General features: G+C 41.9%; 1 long non-coding RNA gene across 1 annotated transcript; it reads left to right on the top strand.

The window, feature by feature from the left end:
* Window positions 1–10,936: 10,936 nt before the first annotated feature.
* LOC116974421 lies at window positions 10,937–23,723 on the top strand. Its single transcript, XR_004412363.1, has 3 exons — window positions 10,937–10,946; window positions 15,169–15,177; window positions 23,689–23,723. It is a non-coding gene; the product is annotated as an uncharacterized LOC116974421 (long non-coding RNA).
* Window positions 23,724–24,308: the final 585 nt, after the last annotated feature.

The following is a 24,308-nucleotide window of genomic DNA, read 5'->3' as shown; positions in this document are numbered from 1 at the left end:
CTTTCCGTGTGCGGGAACAGCTGGTAATACGATAGTAGAGATGGAGACAGTTTCAGAAAACAAATGATCGCAATTGGCAATAGAAAGTTCCTGCCTGTTTGCAACAAAGGTGTTAAATGTCAAGAATTCAAACTGGTAGGAACTAAACAGTAAATTAGTGCTTCATCATATTGCGCTGTTATTATCATGCCAGTGTCCTGTTTTGGAGAGGCAGAGTGAACATTACATAATAGTCATGTGGATTTTAAACAATAAATTATAAAATTGGAAACTTTTGGAAAATAACTCTTCTGTTAAACAAAACCAGCCAAAGGAAGAAAACAAAAGCTAATTTGCTCGCCAAATTAGAGGACACTTAGGTGTGAACTTTAATGAATCATAAATCTAAATTTAAATTTAGCAACTATCTATAGAAAGTCTATAATTTACATTCACTCAAATTCCAAATTAAACAATTACCCCCTGAAAAAAGAACTAGTTATAAAACACATTTTTTTCCCAATCTACATATTTTTGGAATCAAGCTATGAAAATTTAAATCAATAGTTAAATCAGTTTGCTATTCATTAAAATTCTCAGTTATTACACTCAGTGACTGTCATCCCACTTTTCCTTTGTGACCTTCCTCATTCATGTTAAAAATAGATGAGGCCACATCTCCTGTGTTAAATGCTTTGGCTGAAATAGAATCCAATAGCCTTCAGGCAATTGAATTCTGAGTCAACATTGAAATTAATGCATTTCAGTTTATTAAAAAGCACCACTATATAATCCTTGCGCATTACAAAAAAAAGGAAGAATAACATTGAAGAATTTGAATGAATATAAAGAACCAAAGACTCTTCAGAGTTTAAGTTATGCCAGCTGCTTATGTATAAATTAACATTTAGTGAGTTAATTAACATTTTTTTTGTGATAATAAGGTGTTTTCTTACACCGCTCAGAAATGATTCATAATTCTACTTGACCAGGTTCCCAGCCATCTACATGCATACTTTTGTATCTGTGGCCACAGTGTATCTGCGGTTGAAGAAATTGACCTTTTAGTTTATCTAGATTGTAGATTGGTATTGGTATTGGTTTGTGATTGGCAATGGATTGGTATTGGTGTGCATGCAGGTGCATATTTTGTAATGATTTTGTAATGAATGCTTCCTGAAAAGTTGTGATTTTTGTTTGAAAATGTATGAAATTTAAGAACTGTGAAAGTTGATTATTGTTGGCATAGCCAAGGTCCCTTCATAACATTATTATCTATAGAGGCGAGGAGCATCCTTTTCTATGGAAAACTTATATTAATCACTACTCTTAATCATCAAATGTAATGGGCTACTAGTTTCCCAATCCATCACCCTTTTTTCTTTGTGATGTAGTAATTAATGACCGCCTCTTCCTCTTGTATTAATGAAAGATTAAATCCTCTACAAACTGAAAGATATATGCAACAAACTCTGGAGACCCTGGATTGTACTATGGCGCACTATTCCATAATGCGCCGAAAAAAGGTTCCACTGTGATATGTGCAGTGTTAAAGGGTTCTTTGAACATGTTGTTTTTCCTAGATACTGAATAACTCAGTGGTGTTAGTATGGTTGGAGAAAGAAGCTCGAGTCTCCAAGCAACCACTCTGACTCAGTGCTCTAAGTGTCTGCTACTGCTGCATAGAAAATGAAAGCATGTGAGGAGGACAGAGGAACAGAAAGACCTTGGAGTGAAATGCCCATAGATCGCTGAAGGCAGCAAGGACAGGAAAAAATCCTGCACCGACAATGTCACAACCCACAAACAAATAAAGACCTTCCCTAATCAGAAGCCGTGGATGAGCAGAGAGGTCAGACTCTTGCTGAAGGCTCGCGATGCCGCTTTTAGATCCGGCGACACTGAGGAATACAGCTCATCCAGGGCCATTCTGAAAAAGGGAATCAGGAGCGCAAAACTCAAATACAAACAGCAGATCGAGGAGCATTTTCAAAACAATTCCGACCCCAGACGCATATGGCAAGGCATCAAGTCCATCACGGACTACAACAAAGTTAACATCCCCCCCCCCCCAGTCAACGCCTCCGTTCCTGATGAGCTAAACTACTTCTATGCTCGTTTTGATCGGGACAATAAAACACCGGCCATTAAAGCTGCCCCACCCCCGAATGAACAACCCCTCAGTCTCTCCACCTCTGCTGTACAAGGCGCACTGAGCAAAGTGAATGAGCACAAAGCTGCCGGCCCCGATGGCATCCCCGGGCGTGTGCTCAGGGCATGTGCTGGACAACTATCCCTAATCTTCACTGACATTTTCAATCTGTCACTGGCCCAGGGTGTCGTCCCTACTTGCCTCAAGACCTCAACCATTGTGCCAGTGCCCAAACAGTCAGCTTCAGGGAGTCTCAATGACTTTCGCCCAGTGGCACTCACCCCTGTCATCGCAAAGTGCTTTGAGAGACTGATCCCGGCTCACCTCAAATCCAGCCTCCCCCCCCACACTGGACACCCATCAGTTTGCCTATCGGCCCAACAGGTCAACAGAGGATGCCATATCTGCGGCCCTACACTATGCCCTGACCCACCTGGACAATAACAACTCCTACATCAGGTTGTTGTTCATCGACTTCAGCTCCGCATTTAATACTGTCATCCCCGCCAGCTTGATCACCAAACTCAGCGGACTTGGCATCACCACCCCCCTCTGCAACTGGACACTGGATTTCCTCACCAACAGACCCCAGTCTGTTAGGATCAACAACCTCACCTCCTCCACTCTGACACCTCCACGCGTGCCACAGGGCTGTGTGCTCAGCCCTCTCCTCTACTCCCTCTTCACCCATGACTGCGTCGCTATGTATGGCTCCAACGCCATCAGAAAATTCGCTGATGACACCACGGTGGTAGGACTGATCGGGGACAATAATGAATCAGCCTACAGGGAGGAGGTCCAGCACCTGGCAGCTTGGTGTACCAATAACAACCTCGTCCTCAACTCAAAGAAGACGAAGGAAATCAATGTTGACCAGGAAGACCAGAGGTGGAAGACATACCCCCATCCACATAAACGGGACTGAGGTGGAGCACGTCTCCCACTACAAATTCCTCGGGGTACATATCTCAGAGGATCTGTCCTGGTCCCTCAACACCACCAAACTGATTAAAAAGGCGCAGCAGTGCCTTTACTTTCTGAGGAGGCTTAAGAAAGCTCACCTGTCCCCCCAGATCCTGTCCAACTTCTACCGCTGTACCATAGAAACATCCTGATCACCTGCTTCACGGTATGGTACAGCAGCTGCACCACAGCTGACAGGAAGGCACTGCAACGGGTGGTGAAAACCGCTCATCACATCATCGGTGCCCCGCTCCCTGCCTTGGCTGCCCTTCACCGCACACGTTGTCTGAGACGGGCTGGGAAAATCATTAAGGACCCCTCACACTCCAACCATGGACTATTTGCCCTCCTCCCATCAGGGAGGCGGTACAGGAGCCTCAGGTCTCACACCAGCAGGCTGAGGAACAGCTTCTTCCAAAATACCATTACCCTGCTGAACTCACAGGCCCGACGCTAGTTATCTTTTATACCCTTTTATCTGTATATATTTATTTGCCTATGTACTAGATTAATTTACCCACATTGTACATATTGTTTTAACCAGTATTTTACTACTTTGCACTTTGATTAGATGCTAAACTGCATTTCGTTGTACCTATACTCGTATTTGTGCAATGACAATAAAGTTGAATCTAATCTAATCTAATCTAAAAGGTGGTAAAGAAGGAAGATACAAAATGCTGGAGTAACTCAGCGGGCCAGGCAGCATCTCTGGAGAAAGGGAATAGGTCACGTTTCAGGCCGTGACCCTCTTTCAGACCTTCTTCAGACCTTCTTCAGAAGGAACATGGGATGCCTTCCTCTATTATGGTTATGATAATGTTTTAAGGTTAAGGAATAGAGGAATATGAAGGGTGATTTTCTTGAAGTGTATGGGCACACTCCAAAGACGTACAGGTTTGTAGGTTAATTGACCAGTAAAAATTGTGATTTGTCACCAGTGAGTAGGATAGTGCTAGTGTATGGGGTGATTGCTGGTCGGTGTGGACTTGATGGGCTGAAGGACCTGTTTATACTCTGTATCTCTAAAGTCTAAAATCTAAATGTCTAAAGAAAGGTTACACAAACTAGATAGACACAAAATGCTGGAGTAACTCAGCGGGACAGGCAGCATATCTGGATAGAAGGAATGAGTGACGTTTCGGGTCGAGAAATGGCTCAACCTATAATGTCACCCATTCCTTCTCTACAGCATTTTGCGTCTATCTTCGGTGTAAGCCAGCATCTGCAGTTCCTTCCTACACAACTAAAATCTACACTGGCTTGAGTTTAGAAGAATGAAAGTTGATTTAATTTAAATGCACAAAAATCATATGGGACCTGACAGGGTAGGTGCAGAGTTAATGCTTCTCCAGACTGCTGCATGTAGAATCAGGAGCCATAGACTCATAATAGATGCTTGTTATTCAGGACAGACATGAAATGAAATTTCTTCACACCGAGGGAGGCGAATCTTTCAATTGTTCACACAGGGATGCTCAGTCACTGAGTGAATGGCAAAGATTGATAGATTTTTTTTAGATATTGAGGGAATCAAATGATCTGGGATAAGTAAAAGAAGGTGCAGCTGATGTAAAAGGTCCTATCCTTGAGTTTAGTTTATTTTCATGTTTGCCGAGGTACAGCTTTTGTTGCCTGCTAACTAGTCTGCGGAAAGACAATACATGATTACAATCGAGCCATTCGCAGATACATGATAAAAGGGAATAACATGAATAACGTTTTGTGCAAGATAAAGCCAGTAAAGTCTAATCAAAGATAGTCCTAGGGTCTCCAATGAGGTGGATAGTAGCTCAGGACTGCTCTCTAGTTGTGGTTGGATGGTTCAGTTGCCTGATAACAGCTGGGAAGAAACTGATCCTGAATCTGAAGGTGTGCGTTTTTACACTTCTATACCTTTTGCCCGATGGGAGATGGGAGAAGAGGGAGTGGCCGGGGTGCGACTCGTCCTTGATTATGCTGCTGGCCTTGCCGAGACAACGTGAGGTATAAATGGAGTCAATGGAAGGGAGGTTGGTTTGTGTGATGGTCTGGGCTGTGTCCATAAATCTCTGCAATTTCTTGCAGTCTTGGATGGAGCTGTTCCCAAACTATATGAGCAGACATGAGGAGTCAAGTGGCCTATCCTGGTTCTATTCATGTCTTATGTTCTCTCATGTCTGCCAGGCTGCCCCTCGGATGGAAAGGAGCAAATGTAACAACACTATTCAAGATAGGAGAGAGACAGAGTAAGTGGCTATTATACCTTTAGTATAATGCTGGAATGCATTATTAAAGAAGTGGTAACTGCACAGGAAATCATAATATAATTAACGGAGTTGGTGCAGTTTAACAAAAAAAAATTGTGTTTGCTAAATGTATTTGTTCTTTGCATATATACTGGTAGTGTAGATATTGGGGTCCAATTGATGTAGTGTGTTCGGATTTGTAGAAAGCATTTAATCAGGTGCTATATAAAATGTAACTGCACAGAAGAGGAGCTCTGGCATTTAGTAATATATTATAATGGATAAGGAATTGATTAACTGACACAAGAAAATATTTGGGATAATTTTCAGGTTGATGCACTATAACGTTCAGAATTCCTCAGGTGGGTCATTGTTGGGGCATCAGCTATTTACATTCTGTGTTAATGAAGAAACCATGTGCAATGCATCCAGGTTTGTTCGCAATATAGAAGAGGTGGGAAAGGAAATTGTGAGAATGCAAGGACTCTGCAAACGGATATAAATAGATGAAATGAGTGAGCAAAAATATAGCAGGAGGAGGATGATTTGTTTAGTTTAGTTTAATTTAGAGATACAGTGCGGAAACAGGCCCTTCGGCCCACCAAGTCGCGCCGACCAGCGATCCCGGCACATGACCTGTCCGTCTTTGGGAGTGTGGGAGGAAACCGAAGACCTTGGAGAATACCCCATGGTCACGGGGAGAATGTACAAACTCCATACAGAGAGCACCCGTTGTCGGGATCGAACCTGGGTCTCTTGCGCTGAAAGCGCTGTAAGGCAGTAACTCTACTGCTGCGTCACCCAGCCGCATCCCATGATATAAGAAGATTAGAAAAGAGAATATTATGAAATGTTGTTGTTCAAAAAGCTCTGGATATCCTTGCACATGAATCCCAAAATGTTAGAATACGTGTACAGGAAGTAATAGTTAAATCTGTCAAATGGTGAATGTTATTGCAAGGTGCTTGAAATGTATAAGTAAGGAAATCTTGCTGCAAGGGTTCGGGGCTTTGGTCAATCTATACCTGTAGTAACACAGGCACTTTTGATCACTTTGGGTAGCACTGTGACACACTGGCAGAATTGCTGCCTTACAGCACCAGAGACCTGGTTCAATCCTGAATTTGGATGCTGTCAGTGCAGAGTTGGTACGTTCTTCCTGTGACCATGTGGGTTTTCTCCGGGTGCTCTGGTTTATCCCACTTTCTAAAAATATGCAGATTTAGAAACATGGAAACATAGAAAAATAAGTGTAGGACTAGGCCCTTCAAGCTAGCACCACCATTCAATATGATCATGGCTGATCATACAAAATCAGTAGCCCGTTCCTGCTTTTTCCCCATATCCCTTTATTCCTTTAGCCCTGAGAGCTAAATCTAACTCTCTCTTGTAGATTAATTGGTTTCTGTAAATTGTCCCTAGTGTGCAGGATAGAACTAATTGCTCAGCGGGTAAGGCAGCTTATATGGAGCGAAGGAATAGGCGACGTTTCGGGTCGAGACCCTTCAATTCCTTCGCTCCATAGATGCTGCCTCCGGAATGGTACCATTTGGCGCCGCCGTTTCGGCACCACTGTTTCGGCGCCTCCATTTTGGAGGCGTCGATCTTTTGCCATTTTAATATATTTACTCCAAAAAGAACAGTATCTTGCTTGAAACATGAAGCAAGGTAAACAGGTATCGCTTTTATACAGAGCGTGTGGGCATAAAAGCGATAGGAAGCTCTCACTCCCATTCTACAAACAAGCCTCCCTGCACCAGCACTTGGAAAACTGCAGAGACCGACAACTTTTACCAAACTGCAGGCTTCCCTCAAAACTCTTCAAAAATGACTGACCTCGCTCACCGCACCAAGCAAATGTCAGAAATGCAACAGTCATTTCGGCACCGCTGTAATGTGATAAGCATTAACTATGTGCGGCGCCAAAACGGAGGCGCCGAAACAGCGGCGTCGGAACGGAGATGCCGAAAAGTACCCGACCCTGCTGCTTCACCCGCTGAGTTTCTCCAGCATTTTTGTCTACCTTCAATTTTTCCAGCATCTGCAGTTCTTTCTTAAACTACTGGTTATTGTTGGTCAGCAGAGACTCGATGGGCTGAAGGGCCTGTTTCCATGCTGTATCTCTCAACAAAAAAACTTAGCATTACTTAATGACACTTGTTTAATGATACTTGAGAGGGACAGTGCAGCAAAAGTTCACTGGTCTGATTCCTTGTATTGGAAACTTTGCCTTATAGGGATTAAGTCAAATTAGGTCAAGTGAGTTTAGCAGCAGTGCCGGATTTAGATGAAGAGAGGCCCTAAGGTGTTCCACTTGTGAGGCCCCCAACGACCGGACAGCCATGGCGGCCAAATCTCCCACAATTCAAAGCGAGGGAGAAAGTGCCCAGCGCCGACCAGTTGCCGTTGCAGTGCGCATGCGCAGGGCGGCCGATGATGTGCTGGCCGTGGTTGTGCGCATGTGCAAGGCGGCCTGCCGTGCCGGCGGATGAGGAGCGAGCGGAGCCCGGCGGCACGGACACGGATAGGGGGGGAAGATGGAGAGAGAGAGATAGAGAGGGGGGCCGCCCAGAGTTGAACGGTAGGTGTTCTGCCTTGGCCGGAGGCCCCCCTAGACCTCGAGGCCCATCAATTTTTTCGGGGGGCCCCCTAGAAAGTGGAGGCCCTAAGCTATAGCTTGTTTAGCTTATACGTAAATCCGGCACTGTTTAGCAGAATGTGATGTTGTCTTACTGAGACATGTACGATTCTGTGGTTTGACAGGGTTGGTGCCTCCTTTGATGGGGGAAGTCCAGACTTTGGGGACAATACCTCTGGAAAAGGGTCAGCCACTTTAGTCAGCAATGTGGAGACATTTATCTCTCAGCAAGTCATGTCATTTGAGCTTGATTTAGTTTTTTGAGGAGGTGACCGAGGTAATGGTTGGGCATTGGATGTTGTTTACATGGATTTTCGTAAGGCATTTAATAAATTCCATCATGAAAGGTTGATCCAGAAGATTAAGATGCATGGAATCTATCTTAGATTCCCAATCCCAGATTGTTTCCCAATCAGAAACCTTGGATGAACTTTGAGATCCGCACTCTTCTGAAGACCAGACACCGGGCATTCATGTTTGATGATACAGTGGTCTACAAGAAGTCCAGATACGACCTTGGTAAGGCCATCAAAAAGGCCAAAATGGACCTGCTCCAAACTGGAGGATGAGACAGATGTTCGGCAGCTGCGGCGGGGCCTGAATGCAATCACCTCCTACAAGGCGAAATCACGAGGCAGCTCGAATGTTGGCGAAACATCACTCCCTGATGAGCTCAATGCGTTTTATGCACGCTTTGATAGGGAGAACACTGATGTGCTTTCCCAAGCCCCCATTCGCTGTGATGATATTTCAGTCTCAGTCACAGAGGCCGACGCCAGGAAATCCTTCAGAGGGGTGAACCCTCAAAAAGTGCCTGGACCTGATGGTATACCCAGTCGTGTTCTAAAAACCTGTGCGGACCAACTGGCTGGAGTTTTTACGGACATTTTCAACCTCTCACTTCTGAGGTCTGAGATTCCCACCTGCTTCAAAAGGGCATCAATTATACCAATGCCCAAGAAGAGTAAGGTGACGTGCCTCAATGACTATTGACCAGTGGCACTAACGCCTGTGGTGATGAAGTGCTTTGAGAGGTTGATCATGGCGCAAATCAACTCCTACCTCGACAAAAACCTGGACCCACTGCAGTTCGCTTACTGCCACAACAGATCAACGGTGGATGCGATCTCGCTGGCCCTCCACTCCGCACTGGACCACTTGGACAATAAAAACTCATATGTCAGGCTGTTATTCATTGATTACAGCTCATCAATTAATACTATCATCCCCACCAAGCTGATTACCAAACTCGCAGAACTGGTTCTCTGCGCATCCCTCTGCAATTGGATCCTCGACTACCTCATTCACAGACCACAGTCTGTTCGTATTGGTGGAAATGTGTTAGACTCAATAACAATCAGCACAGGAGCACCTCAAGGCTGCGTGGCCAGCCCCCTGCTGTACTCACTCTATACCCATGACTGCGTAGCCGGTCATAGAGCAAACTCCGTCATCAAGTTCGCTGACGACACCACTGTTGTGAGACATATCACTGATGGGGATGAGTCAGAGTATAGAAGAGAGATCGAGCGACTGTCCATATGCTGCCAGCGCAATAATCTGGCCCCCAACACCAGCAAAATGAAGGAACTGATTGTGGACTTTGGAAGGAGTAGGATGGGGACCCACAGTCCCGTTTATATCAATGGGTCGATGGTGGAAAGGGTCAAGAGCTTCAAATTCCTGGGCGTGCGCATCTCTGAAGATCTTTCCTGGTACGAGAACACTGATGCAATTATTAAGAAAGCACATCAGCGCCTCTACTTCCTGAGAAGATTACGGAGAGTCGGTTTGTCAAGGAGGACTCTCTCTAACTTCTACAGGTGCACAGTAGAGAGCATGATGACCGGTTGCATCATGGCTTGGTTCGGCACCTTGAGCGCCCTGGAGAGGAAAAGACAACAAAAGGTAGTAAACACTGCCCAGTCCATCATCAGCTCTGACCTCCCATTCATTGAGGGGATCTATCGCAGTCGCTGCCTCAAAAAGGCTGGCAGTATCATCAAGGACCCACACCATCCTGGCCACACACTCATCTCCCTGCTACCTTCAGGTAGAAGGTACAGGAGCCTGAAGACTGCAACGACCAGGTTCAGGAATAGCTACTTCCCCACAGCCATCAGGCTATTAAACTTGGCTCGGACAAAACTCTGAAAATTAATAGCCCATTCTCTGTTATTTGCACTAATACTGGACTAATATTTTTTAACTAATATTTTTGATTAATAAAAAATTCCCATTACTGGATTAAAAACCTTTCAGACCTAATTCTCTCTTTTTTCTCTCCTCCCTTTTACAAATTGTTTTTACTGAGATTTTTTTTCTTTTAAAACATGGAACTAGTACCATTTTTTAAAACAAGGCTATGGAAGTCCTTAGAATCTTAGCCATGCTAGTGTGGCTATCACTAACTACACTTACTGTAGTTGTAGTTTTTCTATCTTTTCTGCACCTTATTAACTTTCTATCTACCTATCGTAGCTTTAATTATATAAATATTAAATTTAATTATATGATTTTTGTTTAAGGAGATATGTTTGAGATGAAGATCTATCAAATTTAAAATTAATCGATCCTGTGTTGGGGTGGAATACCAGATTCAAGGTGTTGACCCATTTGCTTTTTTACAGGCCACCCTATCCATGAGATGCAAGATGTTAATATGAAAATTGGCGGTGAAGGAATTGCATTTTGTAGTTGGAATGTCAAGGGTAATAATGAACCAATCAAGAGAGGTAAAGTATTAGCACACTTAAAATCACTTAAAGCTGATATAATATTCCTTCAAGAAACTCATCTTAAAAACGAAGCACAACATAGATTGAAAGCAAAATGGATCGCTAAAACGTATCATTCCTCATTCTCCCATAAGTCTAGAGGAGTTGCAATCTTAATCCATAAGGGTATACCTTTTAAATATGTGTCAACTATTGCGGATATTGATGGTAGATATATTATATTGGTGGGTGAATTATACTCAGAAAAAGTAATCTTCCTTAACGTTTATGGTCCAAATTTTGATAGCCCACTGTTTTTTAAGGAATTAATACTATTCCAGAACTTACACACTACAATCTGATAATTGGTGGAGACTTAAATTGCACATTAGACCCTTATTTAGATAGATCATCAAGGCAAAGGAAAATAAAATCCAAGGCAAGTGAATGATTAAATTCATATATTAATACTACCAATATTAAACATGTCTGGAGAATACAAAACCCTACTGGCCGAGAATATTCATTTTACTCACCAGTACATAAATCTTATTCAAGAATCGACTATGTTTTAGTGGACTCCAAACTTATCCCATATACATACAATTCAAAATATCATAACACTATAATTTCAGATCATGCACCTTTAACATTCATGGTTAAATTAAATGGTATAGATGAGAAGCAGATACACTGGAGACTCAATCCTCAAATTATAAATGATAAAGCGTGCTGCGCATACCTCACAACACAGATTAATATGTTCTTTCAGACGAACGATCTCCCAGAAGCCTCTGTCTCCCTTCTGTGGGAAACATTTAAAGTATTTGTATGAGGAGCGCTTATCTCCTCCCAAGTCTTTCATAATAAAAAGAGCCGAGTTAAACAATATGAGCTAGAAATAGAAATAAGGCAATCAGATATTGAAAACGCGACCGCTCCCTCTATGATAAAACACTACAAAATTGCTGCACTTAAATATAAGTTAAATCACATATATTCAGACCAAATTATACGACTTTATCAACATACAATTACAATTTGAATATGGTGACAAACCACAAAAATTGCTAGCTCATCAACTTCGCAAGCTAGATCAGGAAAAAAAACAATTCATAAAATTAGATCAGATACGGTAGAAACACTATCATTGCCTAAGGACATCAATGACAGATTTTTGAAATATTATCAGCCACTTTACTCAGCCAAAAAAACAGACTGTACTATGAGAATGGAAACATTTTTTAAGAAATGTAATCTTTCAGGATTAGATCTGAGAGAGAGAGAATTATTAGGTGCTGAAATTTCAATGAAAGATATTGAAGATCCTTGATCCTTAGATCCTTGAAAAATGGAAAGGCTTGGGGCCCCGATGGTCTAAATTCTGAATTTTATTAAAAAAATTAATGATTTGATCTCCCCACGTCTACATACATTATATAACTATGCTTTCACACAGCAGGTACTGTCAGAAACTTTAAATGAATCAACAATAACACTTATACCAAAAACTGATAAAGATCCCGAGGACCCTGGCTCATATAGAGCAATAGCTCTTTTAAATACCGATCAGAAGATATTAACTAAAATCTTAGCCCACAGATTAGGTTCAGTAATTCATAAATTAATACACCCCGATCAAAGAGGTTTTATCCCAAAACGTTACTCATTCTATAACTTGAGACGATTGTTTAATTTAATATGCTCAAATAGAATAGCTAATGTAGATTTAGCAGTCATCTCGTTAGATGCTGAAAAAGCATTTGATCAGGTAGAATGGCCCTATCTCTTTTCTGTGATGGAAAATGTTCAATTGTGTGAGATTAAATGATTTTTCTTCCACAATTACTGTACTTATTTCAATCAATCCCGATCTATCTTCCAAAACATTTTTTTTTGAACTTGACTTTATTGTTACAAGTTTTATTTGGGACTACAAGAACCATAGAATAAGTAAAAAACACCTGTGTAAATCTAAGATGAATGGAGGATTAGTTTTACCAAATTTTCTATTTTAGTTTTGGGCAGTTAATATTAAAAATATGAACTTCTGGTTGGAGGATATGGATCAACAACCAGATTGGTTAAAGATGGAAAAAGAAGACTGCCTACCTTTTGAAATTGGCGCAATTTTGTTAACACCTACAAAATTGATTAAAAATACATAGTGGAAACCCGATAATACATAGTGGTATGCGAACCTGGAAACAATTAAAAAATAGATAAAGGATTTGCAAAATGGAAAAACTATGGAATTACAAAAGTGGGACACCTTTATCGAAAGGGTATCCTTCTTTCATTCCAGGAGCTACAACAGAATTATGTTAAGATTCACCGCTAATGCAACGTTCCAAACGATCGCATTCCACAAAAACCCACTCGCAAGATGATTTAAATTCATTTCATTTGGCCTATAAATCCATGACAATGAGATTTAAAAATCATGTTATATTGTGAATTCTTGTGTGAATGTTATTTGGACACTTAGGCTATTTAAAAATGTTAATCTTTTCTTAAGAAATGGATAGATGTTTAGATCTAGTAATTGAATTTTGTAATTAGTTACAATTGGGTAACTAACTAATTATATGCTTTAATTTCCGGTCATCCAAGTAAGATTGTTTCATATTTGTTTCAGAATGCTTCAATCTATAATAACTGAAAATTTCTTTCAGTTCTCTTAATTTTTAAGAAAGTTATGGGCTTTTGACTGTCCTTGATCACAGCTATTGTGTTAAGTCAATATGGATCAAGATGCTAATTTCCGAGTATGAAAATGGCCATAACTTTTTTAATACTGAAGATATGAAAGTGAATTAGGTGTGAAATTAAACTTCTTTTTATGCTTTATCTGATGGGATAAATTGCAGACTTGATTTTTTAAATCTCAACATTTTGTAACATTGCTACAACAAATCAAAGAAATTTTCTTGATTACAGTATAATTACTGGGAAAAAATTAATACTAAGATTTTGGAAAAACACAACAACCCCCACAATTAAAATGTGGATTACAGAAATGTCTGAGATCTTACACTTGGAAAAAAATTAGATTTGTCTTAATTGACAAATCAGAACTATTTGCTAGAATATGATCTCCATTTATTGATTTTTTAAAGAGGTAAATTGGTTCAACACAGAAACTGGACTAAAACTTGAGCACAGGATTGGATGAATAACTGTGCCTTATAATCTATGGACCTATCTCCAAAACTGTTATGGGTAATTTTCTTTGTTTGTTTTTCTTGTTTTTTCCCCTCTTTTTATCCCTTCCTATCTTTTAGTTTATAGACCTTTCTTTTTAGTTCTATCTTTTAAAAAAATCTATAAAAAGAACAGAAGCTTTGTATGAATGTAATTGATAAACAAACCATGTTGCTATTATGTGTTTAAGCTTCTAATAAAAAAATATATTTTAAAAGAACCTGAAAAAAAGTTTCCCCCGATCCCCTCCCCCCACATAAGACAAACCAGAGAACATTAAAACAAACTTTTAACAAACACTAAAAATTAAAAAAGTTGAAAAAGCGAACAGACTACTGGCGGAGCTGTCATCGTACGGCACCCCTGTAGGTATATCGACCCAGTGTGAGGTGCTGCACTTTGGGAAGTTGAATGTAAGGAGAAAGTATGCAGTTCGTGGCAAGACCCTCAACAATGTTGATGTGCATACAATTGTTTGGGTCCAGGATGATTGCTCCCTGATGTGGCAACACATTAGCTGAACTGGTAAAGAAGGCATATATTATGCTTGCTTCATCAATCGGGGCACTGAGTATAAGAGACAGAGCTTTATGTCGCAGCTTTATAGAACATTGAGGGAGAGGTTTGCAGAGAGGTTGTTGTCCTGGCAACATGTCATTCCATTTTTCTATCGCCATCCTGGACTGTCTTGTGGTTGTTCATGATTCAGCCCACTACAGTGGTGTTGTCTGCAAACATGTACATGGCATTAGAGCCAAATTTAGCCATACAGTGTAGAGGGAGTATAGTTGGAGATTGAGAATGCATCCTTGCGGGACACTGGTGTTGAGAGTTATTGTAGAGATATCACCTATCCTCACTGAGGTCTGGGCTTCAGAAAGTCAAGGATTCAGTGGCAGAGGGTTAGTGGCAATGCTAATTCATAGGTCCAGGAGTTTGGAGATGAGTATAGATGTGATTATGGTATTGAAACCAGAGCTATAGTCTAATATAGGAGTCTAATATTGGAGTCCTCTAGGTGTTCCAGAGATGAGTCTAGGGTCAAAGAGAAGGTGTCTGCTGTGGACCTGTTACTACGGTTAGCAAATTGCAGTAGATCAAAGTTGGGCGGGGGGCTGGAGTTAATGAGCACCATCACCAGCTCTCATGATGATGGATGTCAGGGCAACTGGGATGGTAGTCATTAAGGGTTGCCATGGACATACCTGTAAGGGCAGTAATTCCTTTGTCATTGCATGAATTGTTGAAAGCAATACAGTGCAGTTAAATCAGAGATGAATGTAAAAGACGTACAGAGTAAAAATGGAAAAATCCCCAATTTTCTGGCTTGAGTTTTATGGGACTCTTGCAATACAACACCAAAGAGCAAAATGTAAAAAAAAACATTGACAGGAGAGTCAGTATGTAGGGATCCTGAAGCAAGATTTTTGAGAATGAGACTGATCCTAATTTTGAGGTGATATTGTAGCAGGTTTGTGTATGAACTTATTACTTACGGTTTTCAAAAACCATAAATGTGAGTTAGGACTACTTTGTGGAAGGGGAACCTGCACTGCACTGACATTGCTTCTGTTGGGAAGTGTTGATGTTCGGTTGACTCTCTGTGATACAAGGGTGGAGGAGGTTCTTGGTGCCTCTGCTTGACAAGTGTTTTTCCCTTGTTTCCTCTGTTTTATGGTCCTCGGATCATGAAGTCATAAGGTCATACAGCACATACACATGCCCTTCAGCCCACCATTTCCATCTTGACCATCAAGGATTCATCCCAATTTTCCAGCACTTGGTACATAGTCTTCGATGTGTTGCCAATTCAAGTGTTCATCTCAATATTGTGCCTCTTATAGGCCAATCCCACTTAGGTGATTTTTCAGCAGACTGCTGGCGACGGTCAAGTTGCCGGCAGTCGCTTGAAAAACCGGCAACTGGAACGGTGACTGTCAGAGTGGAATACACACACAAATACATCGCTTCCTTCACCAGCCCGTTATGGCGTTGTCTAAAAAATTAGACAGGGCGTTGTCTAAAATATGCACATTTTGCAATGCCAAGATGAAACAGACACACACCGCGATGAACAGGAAGGTTGGCGCTGTAAAAAGATGGCTGAAACACAGTGTACGGTAAGTCCTTTAGAAGAGTGGGGGAGAGGGGGGGGAGAAGGGGGGAGAAGGAGTGGAGACAACTTTTAAGAAGCCAGAGATACACGGCTGTGAAGCTTGGCGAACATTTAACATTACCGGTCGGTTATCCTTGGTTCTGAAAACGAATACTTACCTTTTTTTCCCCCATGAGCCAATGAAATTCACCGTTCAGCACCGGCTGCAACCTACGAGAACCTCCGAGAACCTTCGACCTCCTGGCAACCCGCTAGGACTTCCTGGTGACCCACGTACGGCTCGAGAATTCTCGCTACTCTCCATGGCGGCTTCATTCTGGTCGCCGCTAATTTTTCAACATGTTGAAAAATTCATGGTGACCATAATGAGGCCGCGACTAGTTCTAGAATGCGGGAACTCCTCACGACTGTGAAGGCGACTCCCCGGCAACTACCCGCAAGCATGTGGCGACTGCATAGTCTCCTACAGTCGCCTAAAAAGTGGGACAGGCTCATAAACCTTTAGCTTGCAGAATGTGTACAGGAGATATGAGGATCTGAAACAAACCATTGATAGTTTTTCCAAGGGCTCTTCAAAACTATTTCTGGAATTTCCATCTGGCAGTTAGCTATTTGGCACAATCCTCAAAGGGCTGATGGACTTAATGAACAATATTATGTATACTATAGTTGAGTATTTAGCTTGGACCCTTTGAATACACCTGCATTTGCAACTGGAAAATCTAGATAATATCAAAGTCTTTCAACAAACTCAATGAATTAGAATTAGATTAGAATTAGATTCCTTTATTGTCATTCAGACCTTTCGGTCTGAACGAAATTATGTTGCCTGCAGTCATACACAGAACCAATAAAAACAAAACATACAATAAACACAAATTAAACATCCACCACAGTGAGTTCACCAAGCACATCCTCACTGTGATGGAGGCAAAGTCTTAGTCTCCGTCTCTTCCCTCCTTGTTCTCCCTCTGCGCTGAGGCGATCGATCCAGGCCGGAAATGCCGCCCTCCAGTCCAGCGGACCTCCGTGGTGATGTCGCCGCCGCCGAAAGCCGAAACGCCGTCTCCGCTCCGAGACGGCCCGCCACAGCATCAGCTCCGGGCAGCCGCCCCAGCTCCGGGCCACTGCCCCAGCTTCGGGCAGCCGCCCCAGCTCCAGGTCGCTGTCCCAGCTCCGGGTCCCGCAGTCTCCGCTCCGGACCGCTGCCCCAGCTCCGGGTCCCGCCGTCTCCGCTCCGAGCCCCGCTGCATCAACTCCAGGCCGCCGCCGAAAGCCAGAACGCCGCACCAGCAAGTCGGGCCACCGCTGCCTCAGCCCCGAAGATGGCCAGCCTCTTGTTGGTGAGTCCTGGCTGACTCTGCCTCCGGAGCCTCGGGGTCAGTCGCAGGCTGGAGGCCGACAGCTCCGCCATTAGGCCTCAGCGCAGACGGAGGCAGAGAAGGGGGATACGACACGAAAAAGTCGCATTCCCCCGAAGGAAGAGACAGATAACATGTTTCAACCCCCCCCCCCCTCTAACACAACCCAACAAACTAAAACTTAACCAAAACAAGACAAAAAAAACAACAGAAAAGAGTAAAAACAGACGGACTGGAGGCGAGCCGCAGCTGTTAACAGCGCCGCCACTTCTATGAAGACCTTATCTGAGTGTGATGATGGAGCTTGATTCCCAACCACAGCTCCCTTTGCAGGGCGGCCATGGTGACGCAGTGGTAGAGTTGCTGCCTTACAACGCTTGCAGCGCTGGAGACCCGGGTTCGATCCCGACTACACATGCTGTCTGTACAGAGGTTGTACGTTTACCCTGTGACCGCGTGGGTTCTCTCTGAGATCTTCAGTTTCCTCCCACACATCCAAAGACGTACAGGTTAATTGGCTTGGTATCAGTGTAAATTGTCCCTAGTGTGTGTAAGATAGTGTTAATGTGCGGGGATCGTTGGTTGGTGCAGACTCAATGGGCCGAAGGGCCTGTTTCTGTGCTGTATCTCTAAACTAAACTAAGCTAAGCTTTGCAGCTCACCCCTACACCATTCAGAAGAGAATTCTAGGACAACTTGCTCCATTTAATTTTGAGACTAACAGTTAATCCTGGGAATCTGTACCAAGCAGTGGAGGAATAAATAATCAATTTTAATTAGCAATCCACACACCCGTGTAAGAGACAGATCTAAGCAGCATGTTATTGCCTGGCGAATGAGTAATCATGAAGATCACGCTGAAACAAAGCCAACAATTTATCATGGGAAATAAATCTATATAGGCATTGATCTGCTCCTGTAGTAAAAAGATTAAAAGGTAATTCCATTTATCCAATGAGTGAGAAGAGATTGCATAGTTTGCAATTTTCTTATTAATGTGCATGTGGAGAGGATGTTTTCACTTGTGGGAGAATCTAGGACTAGAGGTCATAGCCTCAGAATTAAAGGATGCTCCTTTCGAAGGAGATGAGGAAATTCTTAAAGTCAGAGGGTGGTGAATCTGTGAAATTCTGCCACAGAAGGATGTGGAGGCCAAGACAGTGGATATTTTTAGGGCAGAAATAGATAGATTCTTGATTAGTATGGGTGTCAAGGGTTATGGGGAGAAGGCAGGACAATGCGGTTAGGAGGGAGAGATAGATCAGCCATGATTGAATGGTGGAGTAGACTTGATGGGTCGAATGGTCTAATTCTGCTCTGATCATGCTGTGGAATGTGGAAGGTGTTTGAAGGACGTGAGCAACTTGTGGTTATCTGCTGCTCCATATGTTCTGCTAATAAAATAATTTCATGTTTTATCTCTCAGTAAAGTGTTTCTAGTCCACGTACCAAGAGTTTGGAGAAGCACGGCTTACAAGAATAAGGAGTAAGCCATTTAGAACGGAGATGAGGAAACACTTTTTCTCACAGAGAGTGGTGAGTCTGTGGAATTTCACTGCCTCAGAGGGCAGTGGAGGCAGGTTCTCTGGATGCTTTCAAGAGAGAGCTAGATAGGGCTCTTAAAAATAGCAGAGTCAGGGGATATGGGAAGAAGGCAGAAATGGGATATTGATTGGGGATGAACGTGATGTTGAATGGCGGTGCTGGCTCGAAGGGCCGAATGGTCTACTCCTGCACCTATTGTCTATTGTCTATTGTCACTCATAAGGAAGTATACAAAGACACAATATTTCACTTCAGACAACAAAGCTGTCCCATTATTACCTTGTAGCTGTTTATTGAATTTAGGAATATGTCTGGATATATAATGGGGATTACTTATAAAAATGACCGATCAAAGCTAATCCTGCAGTTTTAAATAGATACTGTTGGTTTCTGCTTGATATATATGCTGTTGACTGTTCAAAATTGTAATTGGGATGGAAATGACTCATTAATTCTGCTTCTCCATTGTAACTGCCTTCCATATGGTTTTCATGGGACACCAAGAGTTAAGATCCAGGTTTTTGAGTTTGAGAGCACATCTTACTATATTACATTTCACACATTCCTGTTGATTGCTTGGGAATAGCAAGCAAAATATTCATTAAAAAGGCTACACATATATTACAGAGGAGTAACATGTACCATCCTACCAACTGGAGAACAGTCCTGAGCTGCTATTTACCTCATTGGAGACTCTAGGACGATCATTGATTGGACTTTACTGGACTTTAACTTGCACTAAAGGTTGTTCACATTATTCCCTTTATCATGTTTCTGTACACTGTGAATGGCTCGGTTGTAATCATGTATTGTCTTTCCGCTAACTGGTTCTGGCCCTGTCTCACGGTGCGAGTCCACCCACGAGTGATCCCGAGTGAAAGAAAAAATCAGACTCGTAGTTGTCTACGAGATTCCAAGTTTATGTTCACGAGTTTAAATGAGTTCCCACGTGTACTGTATGTCTACGTTTGCCGTTTACTTCTCATTTCTGCGATGTACCAAGTTCCTCTCCCGAGTTACTCTTGAGCCAACAACGACTACCGACGTGTAGAAAAATCATCACATGGTAAATATGATGACATGCAGTTTTTTTTACACTATAAAAAGATCCAGCCTGAAGAACGATCTCGACCCGAAACATTCTTTACTCCAGAGATGCTGCCTGACGAGCTGAGTTAGTCCATCATTTTGTGTCTATCTTTAGTTTAAACTAGTATCTGCAGTTCCTTCCTTCAAACTTTTAGAGCAGTTTGTTTCAAGAAACAATCCTTCCAAAATTGCATTCAAAAGTCCATGTGAACTGCATTTGTTCAAGGTCTGGCATCAATCATTGAAAGGCATAGGCTGTTTTGTGTCGGGAGGAACTGCAGATGCTGGTTTACACCGAAGATAGACACAAAATGCTGGAGTAACTCAGCGGGACATGCAGCATTTCTGGAAAGAAGGAATGGGTGACATTTCTGGTCGAGTCCCTTCTTCAGACTGAAAAAAAGTTTCGACTCTTCTCTCCAGAGATGTTGCGGGCTTGGCTGAGTTACTCCAACTTTTTGTGTCTAGTAAGATTGTTTTATTCCCTTAATTTATCTCTCATCAAAATGTTGGTAAACTTCTAACAAAAAGATTAGGTAAATTGAACATTAACGTTATTTTTTCCCTCGACAGCAAGGCCCGTAGACCAGAGGGATAGCAGTGTATGTCTCTCTACTCACCCAGTATGTCCGTCACAGCAATGATATAGTGAGAGGGAGCACAGGTTAAAGCTAACTTGGATGACTTGCGGCCTGGTTGCACTTTGAGGCAGTGGGCAGAAACTGATTCTACAGCTGATGATTAAGTGGGAGATACACTATATTGACCCTCAAGAGAGAGCGAGCTCTGTGATTATAATTGACGCACAAATGGGAGAGATATCCTCTCTCTACAGGGGACCTGAAGGCATTTCACAAACAAACTCCGCGGTTAATGCAGATACAAGGAGCTGTTCTATCTTCTATGTTAACGGTCCCGACCCAAAATGTCATCCGTCTATCTATGTTCTCCGGAGATGCTGCTGCCTGACCTGCTGAGTTACTCCAACACTTTGTGTCTTTTTAAGTAAAGCAGCATCTACAGTTCCTAATCCACAAGGTGCTGGTGTAACTCAGCGGGTCGGGCAGCTGTATCTCTGGAGAACATGGGAAGATGACGTTTGGGGTCAAACATTCCAGAGTAGGCCCTTCTGAAGAAGGGTCTCGACCCGAAATGTCACCTACCCATTCTCTCCAGAGATGCTGCCTGACCCGCTGAGTTACTCCAGCATTTTGGTGAGTTATGAGCCATGTTGTCAGTAAAAGGTTCTTGTCATTCAGGGCTCACCCACTTTGTAATGCAATCTTTGGTGGAATATATAGTCTATAAATATTATTCATAGAAGCCGTGCAATAGTTCCATGCTGAAATAAAATTGAAAGCCAAGCTCACTAATTCCCTCTCAATAAACGTTATTCCCTTTATCCTGTATCCATACACTCTGGACTGTATTGTAATCATATATAGTATTTCCGTTGACTGGATAGCACGCAACAAAAAGCTTTTCACTGTACACTAACTAAACTAAAATAAACATAAGATAGACGTAAAGTGCTGGAGTAATTCAGTAGGTCAGGCAGCATCTCTGAAGAAAAGCAATAGGTGTTGTTTCGGGTCGAGACACCTTCATCAGACCCAAAACCATCACCTGTTCCTTTTGCCCAGAAATGCTGCCTGACCTGCTGAGTTACTCCAGCATTTTGTGTGTATCTTCAGTGTAAACGGGTATCTGCAGTTCATTTTGACACTCTTTAAACTAAACAATGTTGCTCACATTTCTTTCTATGAACCTGAATTTTTGAAAAGAGTATCTGAAGCGTTTAGCTCGGGGCAGAAGGTTGCATCTGCAAATAAACTAGCCCTCATACATCATAGACTGGTAGCTGAATTCCTCCCCCCCCCCCCCTCCCTTTTTAGTCAGTATTACCTGACTGCTGACCTTTGCAAATTCTAGCCAGATCACAGGCAAGGAAACAAAGCAAAACAGAGACACAAGAGAGTGTGAACACTGTCACAGACTCTGCCCATTACAAAAGCAAAGTACGTTTTTCTCTTGAGGTTTAGTTTAGTTTAGTTTAGTAAAGAGATACAGGGCGATAGCAGATCTTTCGGCCCAGCAAGTCCGTGCCGTCCAGTGATCCCCGCACACTAAGACTATCCTACACACGCTAGAGACAATTTACACCAAGCCAATTAACCTACAAACCTGTACGTCTTTGGAGCGTGGGAGGAAACTGGAGCTCCCGGGGAAAATGTACAAACCACAATCACGGGGAGAACGTACAAACCCCTTACAGACAGCACCAGTAGTCTGGCGCTGTAAGGCAGCAACTCCACCGCTGGCCACAGTGCCAGTATTTTGGATTTCACATCATCAGCTGCCTGAGATCTGCACTGTGATGAATATTTTGTTTATTTTATTGTCACGTAAACCGAGGTACAGTGAGAAGTTTTTGTTAAAGAGTTTTTGTTAAAGTTAAAGAGTGCCCACGGTAGACTCACGGGCTACTACGGTATCAAGTAACCAGAAAATATAATTCTTTATTCAATGCAAACTTCCTGCCTTTAGTTACTAAATTAAACGCTCTTATTAAATTCTGGAAAACACTCCCGATGTCTCTGATAGGCAGAATAAATGCCATAAACATGATTTTCCTCCCACAAATTCTCTATTTATTTCAATCAATACCAATATACCTACCTAAAATTTAAAAAAGACAACTAAATTCCCGGATTACAAACTTTATCTGGGATTATAAATCACATAGAATTCATAAACGACATCTATGTAAACCCAAAGAAATGGGCGGATTGGCGCTCCCCAATTTATTATACTACTATTGGGCAACGAATATTAAAAATGCAATTTACTGGCTGGATAACGCATGCCAACAGGTAGACTGGTTAGTAATGGAGAGAGTGGATTGCTCGCCTTTTAATATAGGCGCGATCCTTCTCTCCCCAATTAAGTTGTAGAACACAATATATGAGAAAAATCCGATTATTCACAGCACTTTACGAATTTGGAGACAAGTAAAATCAACTTTTAAACTAAGAAATTTATCCCTTCTTTCACCAATAGCTAATAACCCATCGTTTAAGCCATCTATTATAGATAAAACGTTTACTTATTGGGAAAGACTAGGAATTAAAAAGCTTGGAGATCTGTACGAGATGGGAAATCTCCAGTCTTCAGAAATTACAGTTGAAATTATCAATATTTCAGATATCTTCAAATTCGAGATTATTTGAAAACATATACCCACGATTATCAAACTCTGCTGCCAGATATATTAGACGAAGGTGTGAATAGAAATCAAACAATCTAACATCATACTTGTATAATATCCTTCTAAATATAGAAATGTCATCGTTAGATGCAATTAGAAGATAATGGGAAGAGGAATTAGGCCTAAATATTTCCAAAGACAGATGGGAAAAATATCTCATATATACATAATTGTTCGATTAATGTTAGACACATTTTAATCAAATTCAAAATATTGTACAGACACTACTACTCAAAGACAAAACTGAATAAGATTTTTTCAAATATCTCCTATTTGTAACAAATGTCTCCTTCAAGAAGCAACTATAACGCACTCCTTTGCATCTTGCATAAAACTACATAACTTTTGGAAAGGAATCTTTGAAAATTTCTCAAAATCATTAAAAACAAAACTGGACCCCCATACCGAACTGAATATTTTCGGAACAGCAGAAGCCTGCCCTGAGCTATCAATGTTTCAAAGACGTTTCAATGCTACCTGTTGGCATGCGTTACCCAGCCAGATTTTACTGCTGACCTTCAAAGCCCTACACCACCTTGCTCCCCAATACCTCTCTGACCTGCTGCTACCATACACTCCTTCCCGGTCACTTCGTTCTTCCTCAGCTGCAATTTTAACTGTCCCCACATTTAGACTCAGCACCATGGGTGCCAGATCTTTCAGCTGCTCTGCCCCACGTCTCTGGAACACTCTCCCACCTCCCATCCGTCACCTGGACACTATCGATCAATTCAAATCACAACTCAAAACACACCTGTTTAGATTAGCATACCCGACATAACTTCCACCATGTTCACCCTGATTTTAATGACTTAAAATGTTTTGTGTATTTTTTTTTTGTTTTGTTTTTGTTTTTAATCAACTTGATTTTATTATTGATAAATGTATTGTGATTTTATGTCCTGTAAGGTGTCCTTGGGTGTCCAGAAAGGCGCCAGCAAATAAAATGCATTATTATTATTATTATTATGTTTCCTTAATTATGGCCTGATAATGTCGAGAAAACCTATACTTACATTTTGGAAAAATACATCTCCCCCAACTCTTA

This window comes from Amblyraja radiata, chromosome 1 (genome assembly GCF_010909765.2).
Source record: "Amblyraja radiata isolate CabotCenter1 chromosome 1, sAmbRad1.1.pri, whole genome shotgun sequence".
NCBI lineage: Eukaryota > Metazoa > Chordata > Chondrichthyes > Rajiformes > Rajidae > Amblyraja > Amblyraja radiata.
Note: the sequence above shows the minus strand (reverse complement) of the source record. Positions and strands in the feature narration are given on the sequence as shown.